The sequence below is a fragment of the Neovison vison genome, chromosome 1 (assembly GCF_020171115.1).
Source record: "Neovison vison isolate M4711 chromosome 1, ASM_NN_V1, whole genome shotgun sequence".
NCBI lineage: Eukaryota > Metazoa > Chordata > Mammalia > Carnivora > Mustelidae > Neogale > Neogale vison.
In genome coordinates, this window is record NC_058091.1 from 126,502,123 (window position 1) to 126,526,645 (window position 24,523).

General features: G+C 46.1%; 1 protein-coding gene and 1 pseudogene; one reads left to right on the forward strand and one right to left on the reverse strand.

Moving 5' to 3' along the window:
- The window catches only part of TUBB2A (tubulin beta 2A class IIa), a 55,429-nt gene that overhangs the window by 15,043 nt on the left and 15,863 nt on the right, over positions 1–24,523 (reverse strand).
- LOC122891545 lies at positions 1,871–20,408 on the forward strand (annotated as a pseudogene).

Sequence of the window (24,523 nt, forward strand, 5' to 3'; positions counted from 1 at the left end):
CTTGTCCTGCTGATGACTCATGTGAGGCTGTCCTCGTTCTGTTGTGGAGCTGCTGAGAACCCTCTCGCCCTGCCTGTTCCTCTTATTAGTGTTTAGATTGTAGGGAGGGACGTTTCACCTGGGGAAGCTTCGGCCCCTTTAGGGGATTGCTAAAGGCACTGTGTTCATGACTCATTTGCGCAAGTCTGCATTCAGTGTTTAACAGACCTAAAGTAGATACAATAAATGAGCGAGGGCAAAGGCACATTATGATCCAAAGAGAAGATGGGCTCCAAGCCGCTGGCCCCACTCTGGTCATAACCTGTGCCTTTGGCCTTTGGCTTCCTGACATGGTTACCTGCGGGCCCTGGTCCTCTGACGTCACCAGAAGCCCATTAACTCCTGCTGCAAGGCTAGCCACTGCTCTGTATTCTTCACGGGTCACAGGCTCCTCTGCAGTGGGGGGCATATGGGCATATGGGCATATGGGCCCTCTACAGGCTGACACTCTTCCTTGAGTTGCCCAGAGAGGGCCCAGAGAAGGGGCTGACCCAGGATTTGGTGGAATCAGGCCAGGACCCAGGGTTCCCTGTGGACACACAGTCTTCACCTTGGCATTCAACCCTGTTGATGTTGGCAGTGATTTGCACAGTGCTAAGAAGGGAGACTCACTGAGCCAGCTGCCACTGATCACGACTACATACCGAAGACAAAGTTGTCTGGCCTGAAGATCTGGCCGAATGGCCCAGACCTGACGGAGTCCATGGTGCCCAGCTCCAGGTCCACCAGGATGGCCCGGGGGATGTACTTGTTATCTGTGGGGAACAGAGCCGGACTTAGATGTGCAGCCAGCAAAGGCATCACAGACAAGGCTGTGCCCTATGCGCCTTTCACAGCAGTATCATTAGAGAAAATTCTAGCATCCGACACAAAAGTGAGCAAACAGAGGTGCTTTTCTGCCTCAGAAGAGGGGATAACGGCATGCTTAGTCATGGCCAACACGCAGGAGTCGTGAGGAACTATCTAACGTGTCATTTTTAGCAGTTGACATTTAAAACGAATGCAAGAAGCATCTCTTTGTCATTTATCTGTTCCTCATCCATTCTGTCTGCCACAGTATGCAAAGCAAGCTTGACTGGGCAAAAAAAACATTCAAATAATCACCAGCAGCTTCATTGTAGTACACGTTGATTCTCTCCAGCTGCAAGTCACTGTCTCCATGGTAACTGCCAGTGGGGTCGATCCCATGCTCATCACTGATCACCTCCCAAAACTGGGAAGAAAGAAAAAAAAAATCACATGATGGGCTGACATCCTAAACCTCAGTAAGGATGGCCCTTCTCTCCCTCTCATGTCCTTGGAACAGCGGCCACTGTGGTCAGCCAGTGAAGGAGTCCTAGAGCTGCACCCCCCATTCCTCCAGGGGCTGCTGCAGAGGGGCTTGGAAATCCGCAGAGCACTGGCCATAGGATGGCGACAGACTGAAAAGCTGGGAAGGGCGCGGAGGGTGGGCACAGCAGCTGCCCTCCTCCAAAAGCCATGGATGCTGGGGAGGCCAGCAGCCCCAGGCAGGGTGAATGTCACTACATCCCAGCTGGTGGGTGGGTCCTGGGAGGACCCAGGACCACTTGGACCCCGCCCCTCGACTGCCTCCAGGGATCCAGGTCTCCTGGTGCAAACTCCACCCAGCCCTCCAGGCAGAGCGGTTTTAGACCACTGACATCCATCAAGTCTGCCGCCCCTACCCACGGGCAGGGGTGGGTGGGGAAGGACAGGTTGGAGCAGTCTGGGATCCCCACCGGGGACAGTGGGTAGAGCTGGGCACGGTGAGGCACAGGCTTCATTGTGAATTAGTAGCAGGAAAGGGGGCGGGGAGGTCGGGGTGGGCAATATGGCGGTTGTGAAAGAGACCACGTCCTTGTCCAGGGGCCTGCCCACACCCTTGCACCAGGCTGGCTCCAGCCTCGCCCACTGTGGTCGGCAGTCCCAGCGCCGGGACGTCACCTGCTGCCTCTCAGACAGGCAGCCAGACTCCGACATGATGTCTCATCATGTCGATTTTGCTCATATTAGGGAAATTATCTACCGTTCTGATCTGAGAAATCTGCAAGCATCAGACATCAATCAGAACAGACCTTTACAGGCAGAAATGGTCAGGACTGGCAGGGACTGTGTGGATGAGAAGGGAAAGACACGTGGGGCTGTAGGTGCATAATCAGGTTGCCCAGCTGGAATATTTTTTCTCCATAGTCAGCAGATTCTCAAACTGAACTGTTAAGGGGACAACAAGTTCACCGGTATGCTTGTTTAAACTTGGTGCAAGCCAAAATTTATGGGCTGTGGGTGGGGGAAAACCTGCCTACAGTTGGGTGAAGCAAAGCAGAGGGTAAGAAATGGGCAATTGTGAACAGCTGGTCATTGCCTCCGTTGTTTCAGAGCTACCATATGCTGTTAAATGCTGTGGGGGATGGAATAATGGTCCTTGTGAGGTTGGTGTTGGTTCAATTAGTTATCAGAAGTGGGCTGACTCCCACTGTTGGCTCTGAAGGACTAGCTGTTATCATCGGCTGGGCATGTCCCTATACTGACAGGTAGGTGTTAGAAGTCTTCAAAATCAGGGGTGTCATAAGAAGTATACTTGGGAATACACTAGAAAGAATAATGACTGAGGGTTACATTAGGGAGTAAACCACAATTCGGAGTTTGAAGGGAGTTATTCGAACAGGTTCTGAGATGTTGGGCTTGAAGCATACTTAATGGCAGAAATGAAGAGGACAGTGGCAATTTGATGGATTTCCTGATGTGCAGTAGATATTTCTGGTGATGGCATAGACATTTATGGGAACTCATGCACAATGGTTACTTCTGCTCCTTTGGGAAGCCAGAATCATGGCCAATGCCAGACACCTGTTGAGGTCTATTTCACTGGGGTTCTCCATAGTTCTCTGTGATGGTGTTGGGTCTTGGGTAACATCGTCCATAGTTCTGGTCATGTCCTGAGGCAGAACATAGAAAATGGAGATATCCTGCTAGACTGTCTGAATGGCTCACATAGTCACAGCTCCACACACAAAGATTGCCCACATGTGATCTGCTGTACCAATCAAGCCCTCTGAGAGTCCTCTAACCCCCTAGCCTCTTTTTCTAAGGCTTCCTAGTAACCTGGCAAGGAACGAAGGTAATGCCTGTCTGGGGCTGGGATTCCACATCCAGGCTTGTAGATGTAACATGCTTTTGTAAGCCTTTTGGATCAACTAGTGCCTGCAAAACTGAAATCAGAGGTGAGAATACAGCTATGGGGATAAAAGCAGGCAGTCCAGCTGAAGATTTGATATGGGCTCATAAGATTAGCTCAGTAATAGATAATAGATCCTCAATGACACGATCTATTCCAACTACAGGCAATCTTCTCCCTTTCTTTTTGAATGCCCCTCCCCCTGGGAGACATTTGTTTAACCAAGAGATCATATGCACCCAGAGCTTGCACCCCTCTTTTCAACCATGTCCCATATCCTAGGATGTCTGAATTTCCTACCCAAACTGCTCTGAGCCCACTTCTAGTGAATGTGGAAGTCTCTCTTCCGAGTCTTCCTGTGGACAGGTCATGCCTGCTGTACGCACCTTTAGGACCAAGGGGAGACTGCAAATGAAAGAGGGGTGATGAAGTTCGGATGTGTGCACTGGGACATCCACAAATATGCACATGAGGCACAGCAGAAACTCTGAACCCTGTAGCTCAAATGAGCTTCCCTTGGCAATACTCCATGCACATTGTCACACATAATTGTGGTAAAAGTAACATGTCCTGACTCCATGGAGTGACAACAGAAACTCTATGTATAGTTCTCCTCTGGACTCTGGCTTTTGTACCTTTCCCTTGGCTAATTTAATCTGTAGCTTTGATAGACTTTACCTATAAAAACAAATCTGTAACTGTGAAGATAAGAGCTTTCAGTAAGTTCTGTGAGTCCTTCTAGTGAATTATCAAACCTAAGGGTGATCTTGGAGATCCCTGACCTTGCAGCTGGTGTCAGAAGTAAAGATATTCTTGGAGACTATTCCTTTTGACTTCACAGTTGGCCCAAATGCTTCTCAGTTTGTGTAAGAAGTGGGACTCGCTAGCCTGACTCATGAAACATGGTTCAAGAAGAGAAGGAAGAATGGGTGGGGGTTATTCAGGTAGACACAGGGGTCCCTAGAATACAGGAGAGCTGAGCTGCCTAGATATTAGAGGCAAAAGTTGGCAAAACGGAGTCACCTGGGTGGATCAGTTGGCTAAGGATCTGGCTCTTGATTTCAGCTCCAAACATGATCTCAGGGTTATGGGATCCAGTCCCACGTTGGTCTCTGTGCTCAGCACAGAGTCTGCTTGCTCCTTTTCCTCTGCTCTTCCCCACTCCTGCCCCCCATGGCACTCTCTCTCTTTCAGACAAATAAATAAATAATTTAAAATTTTTTTTTAAGTTGTCAAAAAAATTTAGAAATGACGGCTCCAACTCCTGAGGAGTGGGCTCCTCAGGAAGGGTGTATAAGGACACTGGGTGTATAAGGAAGTGCAAAGTAACAAGAAACAAGCAAAGATTAATCCCTTGGTTGTTATTATTGCCAATAACCAAAATGAAAGGTAGATGTTGGGTGGATCTTCAGGCGGAGACAAGACTGGAATCTGAGTTATCACAGGACTACCACCAAAAGAAATAGTTCAAGTGAAGCCACAGATCGGCAAGATTTGAAAGATAATGGGGGAAAAGGCAAAGGGGTGAGGTGTGGGGTACAGACTGAGGCTCATGGCAAAAGCCTGGGAGTGCCACTGAGCAATGACCCCTGGGATTGCTGTATGAAAATTCCAGAACATTCTCATTTAAAAGACAATTATAGCTTGCTATTTGACATTGATTGAAATTGTTCCTATGACTGAAGAACATAAAATAATCTTGAAATGCTTGAAATTTTGAAATAATGTCCTGGGTAGTGTCAAAAATTACTGTAATGGGGAGGGGAGTGCTCAGAAGATTTCCATATAATAAAAAGGACGTTTGCATAGGAAATGGTAACAAGGGAATCCAAGGAGAGGTATTCATGAGCAGGGAGCTCCTTCTCCTTTAGGACTGACTTTGGAACCATCTAACATGCCGCTGGACACTAAAGCCACTTGGGTGTAGCCATATAAGCAACTCTCTATTGATCAAGAAAGAGCAGCTTGATTATGGATAGCAATTCCAAAGTGAGCATTTCCAAACATCCTGTTTGGAAAGCTGCCACTCTTATCAAAGAGCATAAAAACAATTCAGCTCAGTGGGATGGAATGTATGCTATTTGCCTCTGTGTTTGTGTTCTGATTCATGATGGTGGCCAGTGGCTGGGCCATGGGATCAGACAGATGGATTATGGAAAGCTGACCTATTAAAGGAATACCATATGGGGCACAGGCATATGAAAATCACTATGAGAATTTGAAGGGGTACATCAAAGTAGGACACGTCATTGCCCATGAGAAGGACCTCCTCCTGGTATTGGAAGTGGCTGGAGTTGGCAAGTGGCAATCCTTGAGATGGCCATGGAATAATACATTCATAGGCCCTATAGCAATGCAGAGATGGGCAAATTTAGACACATTCCTCCTCTACCCTATAAGGCACAAAATGCCAACTATACAGTCTGTCCATAAAAAAGACAGAGGCTGGGCGCCTGGGTGGCTCAGTGGGTTAAGCCGCTGCCTTCGGCTCAGGTCATGATCTCAGAGTCCTGGGATCAAGTCCCGCATCGGGCTCTCTGCTCAGCAGGGAGCCTGCTTCCCTCTCTCTCTCTCTGCCTGCCTCTCTGCCTACTTGTGATTTCTCTCTGTCAAATAAATAAATAAAATCTTTAAAAAAAAAAAAAAAAGACAGAGGCTGTAGGTGGTTCTGAGGCAGCCTCCAACGGGAAGACCACACACATAGCTGTCAAATCGGGCTGATGTGAGCAGCCCCTGGAGACTACAGCCAGGTTCCTGCTGTAATAGACACTTGCTCTGGATTGGGTTGTGGATACCTGGTGGTTGAGGTGAATGTTCCAAATACCAGAAAAGCACTGGACTAGAAGATTTTGTACCAATTTGAACCATCAAGGCCCATTTCCTCAACTTTGATCAACTTTGAATATACTTTGATCCTGATAGTTTGAAGATGATTAGAACAGACGATGATTAAGGCATGAAGGGCTTACATGCCCTCATGAGTCTGTGCTGTGTTATTACTCTACAATGCTTCCCCATGGAACCTCCACTTTATTTTTTCCTACCTGATATAGTGGCTCTGGGAGCAGAGCCACAACCACAGGTGCCAGTGGCAAGGAGGATCCCTAAACAAAAAAACTGTCACTATACCTTTAAACCTTCTATCAGAATTACTAAGGGCCTGATGGAGCAGGTAGTACATTTATCTCATCTTGCAAAATTGAGAAATTGAGATTAACAGTGAATGCAGCTATATTGCCTGGGGGTGAAGAAAGTCCACTATTTCTGTACGTATGTAACCCTATGCACCTGTATTGGAATTAGAGTGGATTGAGGGGGAGGTACTTGCTGGACTGGTATTCCTAATGGCAATCTAGACCAGCACATTAGCCAAATCCAACATATTTTCCCAAAAGAGGTGGAAATGCCTGGTAAAATTAAACTGGCAAATGTGGAGTTCTATACAATGAAGGAAATGCAATATTATATTGGTGCCTTGAGAGACACTCTGAGCAAGAGATGGTATTGTCTCTTAGCTCAGTTATACTCAATGCCTTGAAAGGTGGTCCCATACACTGGTGGACTACTCTTGCCTTTGGAAGCTTGACAAGGTCGAAAGGAAACCTGCAAAATGAGAGCGGTGCAACTCAGGGAGACACCATGAGATAGCACAATGGACTGGACTAATTCCTAATGACTCAGTGGCGCTCTGGTAGTGTGGCATATTTCTGACTTGCCATGCTGGGATATGACGTACCACTGGCCGTGTTGATGAGATTCAACCATCTAATGTAAACAGGTCTTCTGGTAATACTGATACTCATAATCAAATATATTAAGAAATTGAGTTAAAGCCTCATTGGGATTAATATCACTATTTTGGGGAACAGCTGGATTTAACTAACCATAAACCAATATTTCTGCTAAATAGTTCTGTACGAGGTTATTATAAGGTACAAACAGCAACACATCAAGAGAGGGCAAGAGTAATCAACCTAGTACAAAATGTGAATATCTACGTCATGGCTTTATAGGGTGAATTAGTTGTTTGCCATTGCTTTGTCTAGTAAATACTGTATTAATCACGGATGCCCAGACAAAGGTGATGGTTTTGCTGTAATAGAGTCTTGGCCAAAGGCCGGGGGGGTGGACTGTATAGTGAAGACTCAATCTTATCCAAAGAGGGGTCTGGCCTTCACTCTTGGCTCCTGGGAGGTGATTTTTTGGCCCCTGGAATGTCCTATCCAGGTCCTATCCCCTGGATGGAATAGGACCATCTTTATTTGCTTGAGGGGTTTGGCCATCAGACAGTCTGTCAATGTGCTTTATGATAGGGGCTTTGGTACTAGTTCAGATCTCCAGGAACTAGAGACTGAAGGTATCCGCTCAACCTCCAGGATGGACTGGAGACTAATGGTTGGCCACGTGAGCAGTATGTGTCCCTGGTGGCAGGAGATAAAAGTCCTCCGCAAAATTCTTGACACCAGAGGCTCAGGCGAACTTCCTTGGTGGGAAATCATTCCCAGATGCTGGGAATGAGCATTGTCCCTGATACTGCGGGGAAGGGATGACTGGAATCTCCACATTCAGACCCTTTGGGACTCTTCCCCAAGTGCCTTCTTTCTTGGCTGATTTTAATCTATATACTCTCCCCATAAGAAACCAGGAACATAACAACTTTCAGTGAGTTCTGTGAATCCGTCTGACTAATTGTTAAAATTGAGGATGGTTTTGGGGGCTCCTTGAACTTGCACTTGTTGTCAGAAGCGAGGGCAGTCTTCTGTGTGAACACTTTGTGTCCTCTAAAACTTCATAGTTGGCCTGGCCGCACTTTGTTCAGGGGATGAAGTGAATATTTACATTACGAATGCTGAAACTTCCAGCCCTCTACTCAGCGAGCAGAAGACTGGTGGCCAGGCAGAAGAAGCAGGATATGGGTGGGGATAATCTGGGCTATATGATCATTTCAAGAACAAAGATGTCATAGGCTATCTTTTGCTGCACAAAAACCCACCCCAATACTTTGTGGATTGAGACAAAGTATTTATTATTAATTATAGGTTTGAGGTCAGCCGAGTGGTTTTGTGACGGGCCAGTTCATCTGGGACTTGATGTTCTGGGGTAGCTTCACTCACGTGTCGGTTGGTTGGCAGGCTTGTTGGTCTAGCGAGGGGTTTATGTCATGTCTGGCAGTTGGCTTGATGCCAGCTGGAAAAGTCATGTGCCTTGCATCATCCATCAGGCTAACCACGCTTGTTTATATGGTGGCAAAAGGGTCTCCAGTGGCAGGAGAGGGCGAGCCCCTATCCACAAGTTCTTTTGCTATCCTTCCTTGTATCACACTTGCTAATGTCCTGTTGGTGAAAGTAAATCATGTAGCCCAACCCAGATTCAAGAGTCAGAGAAATTGACTCCACCTCTTGATTGACAGAGTAGCAAAATCACATTGCAAGATTGTGTATTCGTCCGTTTCTCTAGAAACAGAACCAATAAATCCTGAACTCTGTAGAGCAGGCTGATGTGCTGGAAACTCAAGCAGGTTTTCTAGGTTATGGTCTTGAATGGATTCATCTGTGGGAAACCTCAGTCTTTGCTCTCAAGGCCTTTGACCATTTGGATGAGGCTTATCCCTATGAAAGGTAATCTGTTGAAATGTTAAGTAAACAGATTGCAGTGTGAGTCATGATGAAATACCTTCCCAGCAGCATCTAGACTAGTCTGTGACTGCATAGCTGGGTTACATAGCTTAACCAAGTCGACACACAAAATTTCACCATCACAGAGCAAATAGTCAGCTCTCATTCAGTCTTGTACGCTGTCGCTGACAGTTCCCGGACCAAATAACCAGACAGATTGCTCTTAATTCACCCAAGGAACCCCATGCTCAAAAGGCTCCGTGAGGGGGCCTACAGATCCCAAATAGCCTCTTAGTGTCTCTCTCTTAAAAATGAGCACACAACTGAAGATGACCGGGTACCTGGAAGACGAGGCTCAAACAAGTAAGCCAAGACTAAGAACAAAGAAAGAAACATGGAGAAAATTATGAAGGGAAAAGGGAATGTCCTTTAAAAATCTTATGCATCTCGCCCGAGAAGAGATGATAGTATACCCATGAAATAACAGAATACGTAGAAAATGAAATTAAAGAATTGAGAAATAATCTTAGAAATTTAAAAAATATCAGAGCGCGATTGAAAACCCAGTTGAGATACTGGAAGATAAAGCCAACCAAATCTAAAAAGTATCGGAAAGAAGGGCACGGGATAGAAACTAGGAGAGAATTTGATTAAAAAATTAGAGGATTAGCCAGAGGTCCAAGATCAGATGAGTAACAGCTCCGTAGAGAAGCAGCTGAAGGGGAAAAAAAGTGGGGGGGAGAAAAATGATCATACAAATATATGAAGAAAATGACAGAAGAATGTGAGTTTCCAGATATAACTCTGTATGGTGGCGTCGACCACCTCCTGACGATCTGAATGCATGATCCAGTTACTTGAAAATTCCTTGTCTCCCGTTGGTCTCTTGGGAAACAGACTCGGAGAGATTTGCACGAGGAGCATATTGGAGAACGAAGGGAGCCGGATTAGGGGAAAAGAGAAGCTGAGGTGTGCAGTCCCGGTCAGGCTCTGGAGCTCAGATGACTCTTCAGGGACGTCCCGGTTTGAGGCAAGGGGGCTAACCCTTCATACTGCTGCTTGTGTATGCAGCAGGTCCCCGGGGAAGGCACCACGCCTGTGGGTGAGGCAGTTGGCTAGCTGAGGGCAGCTCAAAGAGCAGAGCTCTGCTGAGGCCGCATCGGGGGCCCAGCCGCCAGGAGCCCCAGAGTCCTGAAGGGGGAATTCACTTCCCTAATTCACCTGGAAACTTCTACTTTTAAGTCCTTTGAAGTTCTTAACGCACACGTGGTCAGCAACCTCTTGTTCCGCTGCATGGCTTGGGTGGCCGTCTGCCTACCGGGGGAGTGTGGTATGGGGTGCCTGTGCCAGGCCCAGGCTTGGCAGGGAGGCCCAGCCCTGGCCGGGGTGCCAAGGCGGGGAGCGGCCACAGTTGTGAGGCACTGCCTGGGATGGGAATGTGAAGTCTTTCCGAGGAGCGGCATCAAAAGCCCCATTGTTGTCACACAGTCAGTAATATGGATTTGTTTTGCTTTTTCAAGATTTTATTTATTCATTTGAGAGAGTGAGAGACAGAGACAGAGAAAGAAAGAGCACAAGCAGGGGGAGAGGCAGAGGGAGAGGGAGAAGCAGAACCCCCTGCTGAGCTGGGAGCCCACCCAGGAGCTCGATCCCAGGACCCGGAGATCATGACCTGAGCCAAAGGTAGACGCTTAACCGACCGAGCCACCTAGGCATCCCAGTAAGATGGTCTTTATCAGTAATAATGCTGCTGTTTCCTCGCCAATATGTCCGACTCCCGCAACCAGCCCTCACTCGGTCTGAATCCAAGCAGACAACAAGGGAATGCTATTGATGGGCTCTTCAAAGCCTACTGTGCGGCTGTGCTGATTCAAAGAGCATCGAAGACATTTTAAACATTTCAGATTTATGGAGGGGATAAGCTAGTAGTATTAGCATTTTTTAAAAGATTTTATTTATTTATTTGACAAACAGAGATCATAAGTAGGCAGAGAGGCAGGCGCAGGGGTAGAGGGGGAGGGGAAGCAGGCTCCCTGCTGAGCAGAGAGCCTGAAGTGGGGCTTGATCCCTGGACACTGGATCATGACCTGAGCCAAAGGCAGAGGCTTTAACGCACTGAGCCACCCAGGTGCCCCAGTATTTGCATTTCAAGGGATTTTTTCCATTTGCAAGAGACTGATCATCTAATGCCACATAATAACATTCTTATTAGGTGTTAAATATCATTTCACTTACAAAAATTGAATGAACATCTCATTTCTTACCAAAATGTTTCTGTATTAGATCTCTGTGCCATTTATTCAGTGGTGCCTATTCCGTGCAACATGTTTGGGAGATGAAGGGAAAAGAAGGGAGCTCCACACTGAGCTCCTTCTGTACTCTACAATCAACTAAGACGCTTTACACACGCATGCACACGCACACACGCACGAGGTAGAGATTATCTCCTCTTGGTGCATGAGGACACTGGTTCGGAGGGGTTAAGAAAATGGCCTGGCATCATGCAATGCCAGCAAAAAACTCAGCACTTCCCTCTCGTGCCGCCTGACAGCACATTTTCTGGAGTTTCACATACATAGTTTCCTAGGTAACCAGCACACAGCCTCCAGGACTGCCTGCATGAAAGGGAAGGGGAGGGGGGAATCCATCTACTCTTCCCCTCATTTCCTGCATCAGCAATGCCACAGCCCTTTGTCGGGGTGTTAATGTGGCGAAAACAGAAAGCCCAAACGCTTGCCTGTGGGATTCTGCTTCCAATGAGATATTTCTACTCGCTGAAGGACCAGATGCATTAAGAAACTTGCCTGTCAGAGCATGGAGCCTGTTTCTGTTTTTATTCACTCCCCTGCTTTCTCCTTTTCTCTTGGGCTTTTTGTCCTTGTAGCAAGTTCCCTTTATTAGTGGGCGAGAGTAGCGAGTACCCCTTATTCAAATGAGCCTGTGCCCTTGAGAAATGCCAGCGTCTCTTCCGCTTTGGGCAAAGGGCTCTGGAGCGTCCTTACAGTTTTGTGGACCAGCCAGTGACCAGGACAAGGGCCAGGGCTGGCAAATGTCTGTGTCACCTGACCCATTCACCCTGACATGGAGTCTTTGCTTATTATCTTCCGTCTGTGATGGTCATTGCAGGTGGCCCTTGGGACCGGAAGAATTTGCTCTCCTTGGCCTGCTGCAAGAGACAGGCTTAGGCTGGGAGATTAAACAAGAAAGGGGAAGGAGAGTTGAAGCAGTTCACTCCTTCAGCACCATCAAGAATTTGATCTTCATCAATTCAAAGCATTCCCTTTACTAAAAAGCTGAAATGCACTTGGCTTTTATGAGCAGCTCTCTTATGATAGAAAGAATAATGAAATTTAAGCTCATGGGTACTGCTAAAAACCATTTTGTTTCAGTAGTGTTGTGCTCAAGGAATAAGTTGGAAATGTCTATGCCCAGCCCTATTACATATCTCGTTACACCTTCCCTTGCCATTTGAAATATCAATGAATAGCTATAGCATGGCCACAGGTCAAGGTCAAGAGGCATCAGCCTAGCTGCAGGGCAAGCCCGCAGAGATAGGAAATGTGGGCTCAATTTTTAGGGATGTGGGAAGGCATCAGCATCCAGGGGTCTGAGCTCATGGATGAAGGTGGTTGGCACCATCTCTGGGCACGGACTGTGCCGCAAGTCAGACTTCTAGTTTTGAACAGGCAGTGGACAGGGCAGGGACAAGGCTCAGTGCCCAGGCGGGTGGGGCTGGCAGCCAGTTCCAGCAGGAAGATGGGCGGAGCCAGTTCACAATCCCAGGACTCTGCAGCTGGCAGCTGGATATTAGGCGATTCTCTTGAATTAATGATGTTTCCTGGGAGTGGTAATAGCATTATGCTTATATAAGAGAATGTCTTTGTCCTTAGCAGGTGTATACTGAAACTTTTAGGAGTGAAATGTTAAGATTTCTATAATCTACTTTCAAATAATTCAGCAAAATAATGTTCCCACACACACAAGCAAATGTTACACAATGGGTAAAACATGAATAACTGTTGAAATTAGAAGAAGGGTATTCTAGAATTTACTGAGCTATCTTTCATCCTGTAAATTTTTAAAAAATATTTTATTTATTTATTTGATGGAGAGAGAGAGCGCGCGCACAAACAGGGGGTGCAGCAGGCAGAGGGAGAGGGAGTCGCAATCTCCCCGTGAAGCAGGGAGCCTGATCCTGGGCTCCATCCCAAAACCTTGGGATCATGACTTGAGCCAAAGACAGATACTTAACTGACTGAGCCATCCAGGTGCCCCCATCTTGTAGGTTTTAAGTGTTATTGTTTAAACACTTTTTTAAAAAAGGGTTAATGGTTAATTCCAGACCTGAAACATAAAAGAGACTTTTTAAAATACTAAGTGGTACAGTTAGTTAATGTTTTGCTGACTTCGCCTTTATAAACACGGTATAGTCCAGGAAGGATAGAATAAGGTAAAATGCTATGGTTAAATCCACCAGTTAAAAAAATGTGTTGCATAAAGCAGGCTAGTGTGTTCTCTTTTTAGCTTGTGTTTCCTTGTTCTCACATTTTCAACGTTTAATTGTTTTCCTCATTCAGAAGAACGTTTTATCTGACTACCCATCCTGTGGCAGGAAGTAGAAGGGAGTGCTGTCTGGAGATTAAACCACAAAAGAGGACAGCAAGTCTTCCAGATCCCTGTCGTGGTTCTGCTTTTCTAACCCTGAGGAAATAACTCCATCAACCAAAACACACAGAGCTGCCACACTTGTACCTAATTAGCAAGATCATTAAAAAAGGGGGGGAGGGGGCTCCTGGGTGGCTCAGTGGGTTAAGCCGCTGCCTTCGGCTCAGGTCATGATCTCAGGGTCCTGGAATCGAGTCCCGCATCGGGCTCTCTGCTCAGCAGGGAGCCTGCTTTCCTCTCTCTCTCTACCTGCCTCTCTGTCTACTTGTGATCTCTGTCTGTCAAATAAACAAATAAAATCTTTAAAAAAAAAAAAAGGTGGGGGGGAGGGCATTTCTATTTGGTTGCTTATGTGGACAGAACACGAACACACGGCTCAAATGGGTCAATGCGTGACACTCACATGATGATATCTGTCTCCCCTCCTGGACTTAATATCCTTAAGGGCAGGAACAGTGTCTCTCCTACTTATATTTGTATTCTTATTGACGGCTCCATAAATATGTGTTCAGTAAATGAGTAAGTAAATGAACAAATGAATGAGCGAAGAAAGTAGAATTAGGAGATGTGACAATATTTAAATTTCACATTAGCCAGGGATTGTGCAAATCCACAATACGATTGTTTTTATGTTTTATCACATTCGTAGACTCAATATAATAGACCATTATAGGAGAAATGCTTAGTTAATGATATAGCATGATATGCATTTAAAATATCTGTGGAGTTAAGCAATGATGAAAGCTAATATTAAAGAAATGAAACTAACTGCTTCTGTTAGAGCAGTGGGATTTCAGGCAGTCTTCTTTAGTCTGTGTACTGTTTGTTTTTAATCAGAACAATTTATAAGTGGGCATGACCCCTGCAGGCAAGCAAACACAAACTATTTAATGTATAAGAAAATTGTACAACATGGAAAATTACTTGCCTCTGTCATGAGGAATGTAGATTCAAAGGACATGTTTATTTTTATTAGGATATTGGGAAGAAGAAGAGAGATTCGGGAAGTAACAAAATCCTGAATCACATGGAGCCTAGTGCCCTGGCCTTGGTTCCAGAAGCCAGAGTTGATTCGAAGGCGTAGGCAGGGCAGTGCATATAGGAAAACCAAATGTAACTTCCATGATAAATAGCATCACCAACGAGAGGGTAGAAGGTCAACTTGAAATGGAAGAATATGTCTCATGAGTGGTCTTTTTAATGCTGGACAGACTGTAAGGCTCGTCATTGTGAGGGTTAATGTTGTGGTCCCCAGGTGGGCACAGGTGAGCTTATCTGCAGATCTGAACCCACAAATGTAAGCTGAACCGCACTCAAAGGCACTGTGGTGGATTTCGGTATGATGTCCCCAACAACATCTGAGTGATGCTCATCCTCACCCATAATTAAGAAATAGAAATAAAAATCGGGGCACCTGCGTGGCTCAGTGGGTCTAGTGGCTGCCTTGGACTCGGTCATGATCTCAGGGTCATGGGACTAAGCCCCGCATCAGGCTCCCTGCCCAGTGGGGAGTCTGCTGCTCCTTCGGCCACCCTTCCCCCACCCATCGCTGCTCATGCTCTCTCGCTCAAATAAATAAAATATTTATAAATAAATAAATAAATATGGGGTTGAGGTATTTTTCATCAGGTTGGTCAAATTTTTAAATCTGATTGTCCATTGTTAGAAAATACAAACTTTTAGAGACACCTGGGTGGCTCGGTGGGTTAAGCGTCTGCCTTCGGTTTGGGTCGTGATCCCAGGGTTCTGGGATGGAGTCCAGCATGGGGCTCCCTGCTCTGCGGGAAGCCTGCTTCTCCCTCCGCCTCTGCCTGCTGCTCCCCTTGCTCATTCCGTCTCTATCTCTCTCTGACAAACAAATAAATAAAATCTTTTTTAAAAAGAAAGAACATAGGAATTTTAGGACTTGAACACAGGTATACAAAAACTTTTAAGTTTTCCTAAAATTAATCTTCATTTCTAACTCAAGAGCCGCTATTCTGTTTGGGAGAAACAACAACTTCAACATAGCCCGTCTAGGTCTGTGTTTGTCCAGTTGGGAGAACCTCAGTCACCTCAGGGCTCTTCCCCTCCCGCCTCCTCCCGGATGAGGATTTTGAGCAGTAGAGGTGGTGGTGATGCCAGTCCGGGGTGGGGGTGCCGGGGTGGGGCTTGCCAGAGAGGGGCGTCCTGCCCACCCTCTCTTCTGCCCTCCGTCCAGCGTCACCCGCCTTTGGAGTCTCACGTTACAGAGTTCTCGCTGACCTCTCCTGTCTCGACTCATTGTGATGGTTAATTTTATGTGGCATCTTGACCGGACCGTGGGGGGGCGGGCAGGGCAGATATTGGGCTAAATGCTATTTCTGGGAGGGTGGTCCTGGATGGGATTAGTGCTTGAGTCCGGAGACTGAGCAGAGCAGATTGCCCTTCCCGGTGTGGGCAGGCGTATTCCATCCACTGGAGGCCCAAAGAGACGAAAGAGATGGAGGTTGGGAGGATTTGTTCTCTAGCAGACTGTGGGGGCCGCGATGTCTGCCTTCTGCTCTCAGATGCCGACGGGCACCGTGGGCTCTCTGGATCCTCAGGCCTTTGGACTCAGACTGGAACTACACCCCCGGCTCTCCTGAATCTCCAGCTTGCAGATGGTGGACTGCAGGACTTTTCTGTCACTGTAATCTTGTGAGCCAATTTTTTGAAAAAGATTTTATGTATTTTTGAGAGAAAGAGAGAGAGCATGAACAGGGGGAGGGGCTGAGGGAGAAACAGGCTCCCCGCTGAGCAGGGAGAACAAAGCAGGGCTCTATCCCAGGACCCCGGGATCATGACCTGAACCTAAGGCAGATGCTTAACCGACTGAGTCACCCAGGTGCCCTGTGAGCCTTTTTTTTTTTTTTTAAACAAATGTCTTTATGTACATATCCTATTGGTCTGTTTCCCTGGAGAACCCTGACTCACAAACCGCCTGTCTAGATAATGAGGACTCTGGCTACCTCTGTTCCTCCTGTGAAAACATGAAATTTTCTGAGATTCTCTTGTAATATTCTGGGGCCCCACAAGGCTCCCAGGGGCTGCCTCGGGACCTCTCAGTCCCGACATACAATGCAATTTCTATTCTACTGCTACACATCAAACTGGTGGGAGGAAACATGGCTGGGTTGGATGTGCCATTTCTCAAATCCAAAATAGAAACCGGTATGCAGATTTCTGGCTTGTGAAACTACCTAGGACTTCATCGGCTAGGATGTTTTTGTCTAGGGGGAATGGAAGATACAACTGAAAATGCCTTTCCCAAGAAGAAATGTGTTATCCCATATGACAAAAATATTATAGGAGTGGTTCTCAAAGTGTGGTCTAGTGACCCCTGGAGGTCCCAGAAAGTGTTTCAGGGACCTCTGCATGATCAAAACCGTCCATTCCCAGTGCAGGATAGACCAACGGGTTTTAATTGTCATAAACCAGAAGTCATGAGTTATTTATGAAAAGCTTATTTCAAAAAAGGTTCTGTAAAAGTTTTATTGAAATACAACCACACTCATGTGTTTATGTATCATCGTAGCTGCCCTTGGGCTACACGAGCTACTTGAACAGTTGTAACAGAAACATCAAGACCTGTAGAGGGGAAAATATTCAGTATCTGACCCTTTATGGAAAAAAGTGTACTGAGCCCTGTAATAAAGTGTAGGTATTTTTGGAGATCATTTCGGAGTCTGCATTATTAATAACCTTTAAGGAATTACAACTTGTTAAGTTTTTGGTGTCTACCAAATAAGAGTAACCAAAATTTTCTGAACACAAATAAAAATACTCCTCCTTTTCTCCACTATGGATCTGAGGCCAGATTTGTTTGTTTGATTTGTTTGTTTGTTTGTCTTTAACTGAAACAAAAGATGAGAACAGATTGAATGCAAAAGCAGTTACAAAAATCCAGTTGTCGGGCGCCTGGGTGGCTCAGTGGGTTAAGCCGCTGCCTTCGGCTCAGGTCATGATCTCAGGGTCCTGGGATCGAGTCCCGCATCGGGCTCTCTGCTCAGCAGGGAACCTGCTTCCTCCTCTCTCTCTCTGCCTACCGCTCTGCCTACTTGTGATCTCTGTCTGTCAAATAAATAAATAAAATCTTTAAAAAAAAAAACAACAAAACAAACAAACAAAACAAAAAACAAAAAAAAAAAACAAAAATCCAGTTGTCATGGGACTTACGAAAAACCAGACATTAAAGAGATTTGCAAGGGATCCCTGGGTGGCTCAGTGGGTTAAAGCCTCTGCTTTCGGCTCGGGTCATGATCTCAGGGTCCTGGGATCGAGCCCCGCATTAGGATCCCTGTTCAGCAGGGAGCCTGCTTCCCCCTCTCTGTCTGTCTGTCTCTCTGCCTACTTGTGATCTCTGCCCGTCAAAATAAGTAAATAAAATATTTTTTAAAAAAAAGGATTCGCAAAAATGTAAAACAATGTCACTCAGATCCCTAAATTGTTTTTTTTTTGTTTTATAAAACACTGTTTTTCATAAAAAATGTTTGTTAACGGTAAAATGTAATGGGTTTTCTATGCGACCATCAATTAATTATCTATTTAAATTCATAATCATTACACCTTTTTAAATGTTCTCAATTTCTACTAATGACATGGTAAATATTGACGGAGATAACCTGCATTCACAATAACTTGTTGGGATCTTTGGTAGTTATGAGGAATGTCAGGGGGCCCTGAGGCTGACAGGTTTGAGAACAGCTAGTTCAGAGCTAGCACAGGTCCAGGGTTGGTTATTCCATCTCACTGTCTTTACCACAGACCCAGGTGTTTTCTAGACTCTTACTCTCAGCAGGCTCTTGGCCTTCCCCTTCTGTTGGCTTCCTCATGAAGCCTATGGCAATGTTTCGTGACATCACATGCTTTCAGAGGCAGAAAAGGCACTACTTATTTTTGCCCAACTATTTTTAAAAGCAAGGAAAACCTCCCTCAGAACCAGAGTATTCTTTGGTTTTTATTTATTTTTTTCTTTTTTAACCACATAAAAAGCCCCCCCCAAAAAAAGCCTCATTAAAAGGAGTGTATGGGAAGTAAATTGATTCCAGACCAACCCTTGTTCCATAAACAATGAGAGTACTGGACAAAATCTATGAAGCAACGGTTTTCAGTCCCTGGAAAACAGACCCAGGAGGACTGATTGTACCTTCTGGAAAAAAAGAGAAACAAATGAGGTGAACCCTCCATTCACTGTGCTTTCTGCCTCAAGAACCTTCTGAACCATGGCACAGAGAGAAGGCATCCACTCGGAGCCCAGCTGTCTCGCTGAGCTGAGAAGACAGAGACTCCCTTGGAACACCGAGGGAGGTCAAAGCAGCAAAACCATGCAAAGAAATTGCCCCATAAATCTGCACGGAACCTTTGAAGGTTCTGACTGAAGACTGGCTTTGTGATAACAGGTGAGATTCCCCAAGGCCAAGCAAAGATCAACCACCATGGGAAAGATCAGCTATTTGGTAATTATTGCTCACATGGGATTGGAGACGTTTGAGCTGGGACCAGCCACACAGAGATATTTCAGTGAACTACCCAGGATATCCCACAAATGTCCCACCCTAGGACTAGAACTCAAGTAGCACTGAAGGAAAGGCTACTCCAAACCCACCCAACAGAGCTTGGAAACAAGGCTGGGAAGGACCACGCTGATCTAGAAGTACATTAACTACCTGCAGGGGCAAAGCCCAACACTCTTTGCAAGAAGACAACCAAATCCACATGCTTAAAAGTGAAACATCTGCCATGCCCTACATTCAATTAGAAGATGCTAGACGGGAAAGGAGGAAAATGTGATCCATAATCAGGGGGGAAATCAAGACAATAGAAAGAGAGCCAGAAAGGACAGATTTTTAAAATGTCAGTATGAGATACGGATCTAAAATAATATATTCTGTTATGAATATATTGAAGGATTTCAGCGGTCGGCGGAGCAGGGCTTGGGGAAGAGGCCGTGCTGGCCTGGCAGCCCGTTAGGGGGCAGCTCTGTGTGAGATTGGTGGGGGCCTGCAGGGCCGGCGGAGCCTGGGTTGGGGCATCCACGGGTTGTGGAGCTGGGCACCACAGCCCTTTGTGCTGCAAGTGCGTGTGCCCCTGAGCAGCCTCACCACGATGCCTTCCACTGAGGCCTCTTTCTCCTCTGCTACCCAGAGCCATGGGGGCTAAGCCCGCTGTGAGTCTTTAGGAATCAGCTACCCTAGAAAAAGTTTTACTCATCTGAGCCCCCTTCTAAGAATCATCTCCCACGGACAGGAAAATCCTGGTGCCTCCAGCTGGGGTCTGGTGCTCCTCTCTGCAGGGCCTGTGGCGGTCGGTTCCCCCAGACCTGCCCTAGCTGTCACAAAGCACATTACTGCAGTAGGTAGCTTCCTAGTCTGGACCAGAGACTAGGACGCGAGCAGGCTTATTCACCAATTATCTGGACAGGAGAATTCCAGACTGCCACCTCCTCTTTCCAGGACTTGAAACCAGAATGGAAACAGAAGATGGGGTTACACCTGAAGTTGTAGAAAAGGATGATGCTGCAGAGATGATAGAAAGCGTGGGAGAAGCGCCTGAAAGAGAACTGGATGCTCTAGCAAAACATGAATCCAGGGAAAATAACACTTTGCAGAAGTTTAAACCCAGAATAGCTTCTGAATCGGGACAAATTCTCAGAGATTGGCAGAGGGATTGTCCTCATCTGGATTCCTGGGGAAAAGAGCTCTCAAGTAAAGGGTATTCCAGATTTCCCCTTTTGTGCCAAGAGAGTATTTGAACTCCAGGCCTGTCTCAGTGGCTCAGGTGCCTTGGGGCAGACACTTGGGGCACGCACGTTGACGAGGCCACCTGGCAGGGCTCCCTGGAGCTCAAAGCTATAGACTGGGCACTGGCTACACAGAGAAATTCGTAGGAAGCAAGATGTAACAGATTCATCTTAAAGCCATTGTTGTAAAACCTTTAAAATGCTGCCAATCTCTGTCTTCCAAAAATTCCATGTCTTGGAATTTATCCTGAAGAAAATGATGCCATAGACACAAGTAAAAAATGTTGTCTTAGGTATTGCTTACGATGCCTAAAAATTACTGAAACAGAAATTCTAGTGACAGGGAATTAAATAAATTTTGGTATATCCATGCAGTGTGAGGCTATGCATTTTAACCTCTTTGTTGTAGAGATTTAATCTCTTAATTGTAGAGACCTGTATGGACACCACATAAGATATGGATTTAATTGACATCAAGATACCATTATGAATGGTAGTTATAGTATGATCGTATTGTCGTAAGAATATTTATACATAGGTATGTGCATGGAAATAAATCTGTAAAGATCAGCACTAGGCATGAACTGGTTACCTACAAATGGTGGGACTGAGTGAAATGATCTTTTCACTTACATGTATATGTCTATCTACAGTAAAAATGCATAATGTGGGGCACCTGGGTGGCTCAGTGGGTTAAGCCTCTGCCTTTGGCTTGGGTCATGATCTCAGGGTCTTGGGATCGAACCCCACATTGGGCTCTTTGCTCAGCAGGGAGCCTGCTTCCTCCTCTCTCTCTGCCTGCCTCTCTGCCTACTAGTGATATCTCTCTCTGTCAAATAAATTTTTAAAAATGTATAATGTGTCTAATAAGGGAAAAAGAAGTCTTTGTTTTGTGGTGTTGTTGGGATGTGCATGTGTGTGAGGTTTTTGAATGGGGGTTGTGATTTCAAAAGTGGAGCAAGAAAATTAAGTATTTTCCAAAACCCTTTGGAAGAATGGATTTTTAGCAATCCAAAGACGTAAAATGAAATGGTTTACAAAACTGTCAAACTGGGGAAAATTAGCCATGCCAAACATTAGGCGAAGCAAGGTAGAACCAGTTTAGAAGGTGCAGAGCATTTAGATTCCTTATCCATTGCATTATATCCAAAGTTGAGAAATTTCCAGGGCAGGAACAGATCGAAAATTCCTGACCCTCTCTGTCTCTGAGTGCTTGGCTTTAGACATCAGCACCCTTCCCTCCTGTCTTTCCCTTGCTACTTTGTATTCTCCTCACCCTGCACTGACAGGGTTTTAATTGATCCTGTCCCAACAGCTGGGCTGTAAAAGCCACATAGCACAGATGACGCACGTTCACCCTGGAACATTTTTCATTCCTCAGCAGTCTGTCGCCCAGCCCTTCACCAGCTGCTGTGAGGCCAAAACTAATGACTTGGAAGCAGGTCAAAGTCCATGGGCATCTCGGATGGAGAGACCTGCCAGCAAGGAGTTCCTACCAGGACGCATAGTACTTAATACCAAAATGCAGTTCAGCAAAAAGTGGCCGATAGGGCAATGGTTGAGACATTTCTCTACACTTAAGAAACTTCAAGTTTAGCCAAGAGAGAACTGGAAGTTCAATGTAAAATTGTCAGAACAGAGTGGGTACACGAAATCCACCTGGTGTTCAAAAAAGAATTCCTGAAAAAAGTGGTGGGGAGTCACTTCTGGAAGCAGGTAAGTTAGCCGTGAATATTAGATTGGATTCTATAGATGGTCTGTAGGAAAAGGGAGCCGCTCAGCAGGAGACTGTGGGGACAGGTTTCTAGAACTGGGCAGGGCTTGAGGTGGAGTGAGTGGACTGTGAGAGGATAAGTTGACTTTCAGCAGGTATCTGAAGGGCCACATTAGGGCCCTTGCACTTTATATTTGCAGAAATAGAATTGTAAGAAGAGAAATCAAAGGGTCAGATTTCCTTTCCAACAATTACTCCTACCACAGTATGAAGCCTGGGTTGGGATTTTTCTTCATTACACAGTATCTCTGACATGGTAGAGGCTCAGGAAAGATCTGATGAATGACAGATCAGTGAAGAAAGGAAAGAAAAAAATCTTTTTTTATAGGCTTAGTGGGTTTACAAGAACAACAACAACAAAGTGGGTATGGAACTCTCCAGACCCGTGGGGTGGGGGTGGGGAAATGGGACAGGGATGTTTTACGCACAACTGGCTGCAACTTGGTTTTATTTTGTTTTTAGTATGCTAATGTTGCACGGGAAAGATTCGTTCCGCCGGCTTGAGAGCTGGAATGCGTTATAGCTCTACCAAGGACATTCTAAAGCCTGCTCTGCACAGGATGGCCTGGCGGCGGAGGCATCCCCAGCTTGCCTGTTGGAAATGTAGAATCGCCAGCCCCACCCCACTGACTGAGTCAGATTCTGCATTCTAATGAGCTCGCCGGGAAGAGTAGGCAGTTTCATGTTGGAGGTGCCAGTCTGGATGCAGAGACTCTGTCCTACGGGAAGAGTCACCAGGAGAACCTGGGAAGTGAGAAGATCTGGGAATCTCCCTTTGCCCAGTTCTCTGCTTGAGGCTAAAAGTGGGACCAACAGGAATCTACGGTTTTCTCCCCAAGCTCCAGCAATTCCACATTGCTGTTCAACCTCATACTTGGTCTGTTTTTTATTTTGCGCGTGTTTTTTGGCATATGAATATTTATTACTGTCTGTGTGCACCATCAAACCTATGTTCTTGGTCTTTCCTTCTTGCTTTCTATGAGGCCAAAAGAGAGACATTGGCTACGTTGACATCTTTAAGACATCTTTAAGTCTCCAGAAATGTCACTGACATTTCCAGCCATGACTTTTCCAGCCCAATCCAGCAACAAGAACCTGTTCATTTTCTTCCAATCCAGCAACCAGACTTGCTCATTTTCCTCGATAAAATTAGAAAAACCATCATTGGGTACAAAGGCTGTGGGTTTTGTTTGTCTGTTTGTTTGTTTGTTCATTTTGTTTTGGGCACTTTTGCCCACCTGGACCCTGACATACTTCCTGATGGCAGAATCTGCGTCACCCACGTACTGCTCAGCCCCCAACCCGCCCAGCAGGCTGTCCATGCGCTGGACGCTGCCGCCCGAGACTCCTGATGGCGGAATCTGTCTGTTTGGCTTCAATCTCTACTTTTTCCAGCACAAGTCCCTTTGTGTGGGAAACACCTCCAAAAAGGTTGGCCTTTAGGGCTGTGCCCAAATGGCCTTTCTTGTACTGTTTATAATGCTACTTCTGATCTCAACGGTGGCTACAGAGCACACTGGCCTTATGGAGACCGCAAAAACTTGCCCGTCCGGCCAGCACCACAGGCCTGAGCAAGAGAACTCAACCTCACACTTTGGAAGCGCCCAGAATGAGACCCACATGTCCATGACTTCTCCTCACGCAGCTCCCCTGCGCTCATGCGTGCACGTACTGGTTGTCATCCTCCTCCTGCTCTCCGACCTGAGCACCATGCCTCTTGAGGAGACAGGTAGGAGGCTTGCCTAGAGGGTCCCTCTGTCTAAGAGATGACAGTTTTCCTGCACTGTCTGTAATGCTCTCCAGAGCCGGTGACCACAACCAGTAATGGTATCAAGCCTGCTGTGTAGTAGGCACTGTTCTAGGAGCTCATGTGTATGTCACCTCACGGTACCAGCATAATAACTGTTCCTATTTTACAGATGCAGAAACTAAAACCCAGAGAGGTTACGTCACTTGCCAAGTCCCACCGTTTGAAATCAGAATGATGCTTGATTATCACCAGAGCTGCTCAACGCGCTAGTGGACAGAACCTTTAGCAAAAGAGCTTTTACACTTATTGCTGGACCGAGGAGCTACAAGCTAAAGAAACCACTCAGAAGGAACTAGGGACTTAGTGAATGGTTTAAAAATGAGTTAATACCAGGATATGAAAAGAATCTGGTTATCCATACCCCTGCAGGGGAGATGTGTTCCCAGGAACCAGGGTGCTCTGTCGAAGTCCCGGTAACTGTGGTGTAATCAGTTCCAAACTCCAGCCCATGCTACTGGGGACGAATGGAGGGGTCTTACTGAAGGATGCAATTATTATGAACAATCAGTCAGCTCTGTGTGCGGAAGGCTGGAGAGCACCAGGAGAGATGGAGGGAAGGTGGGGGAAGAACACCAGGTCAAGGTCACAAAGCTGAAGGATTTGTTCAAGAAGGTTTAAAGCCCCGAAGAGGAATACTGACTGTCCAAAGGGGAAGTATCTTCTGCACCACTGGCTCAGGGATCCCTGAGAGAACACAATAGAAATT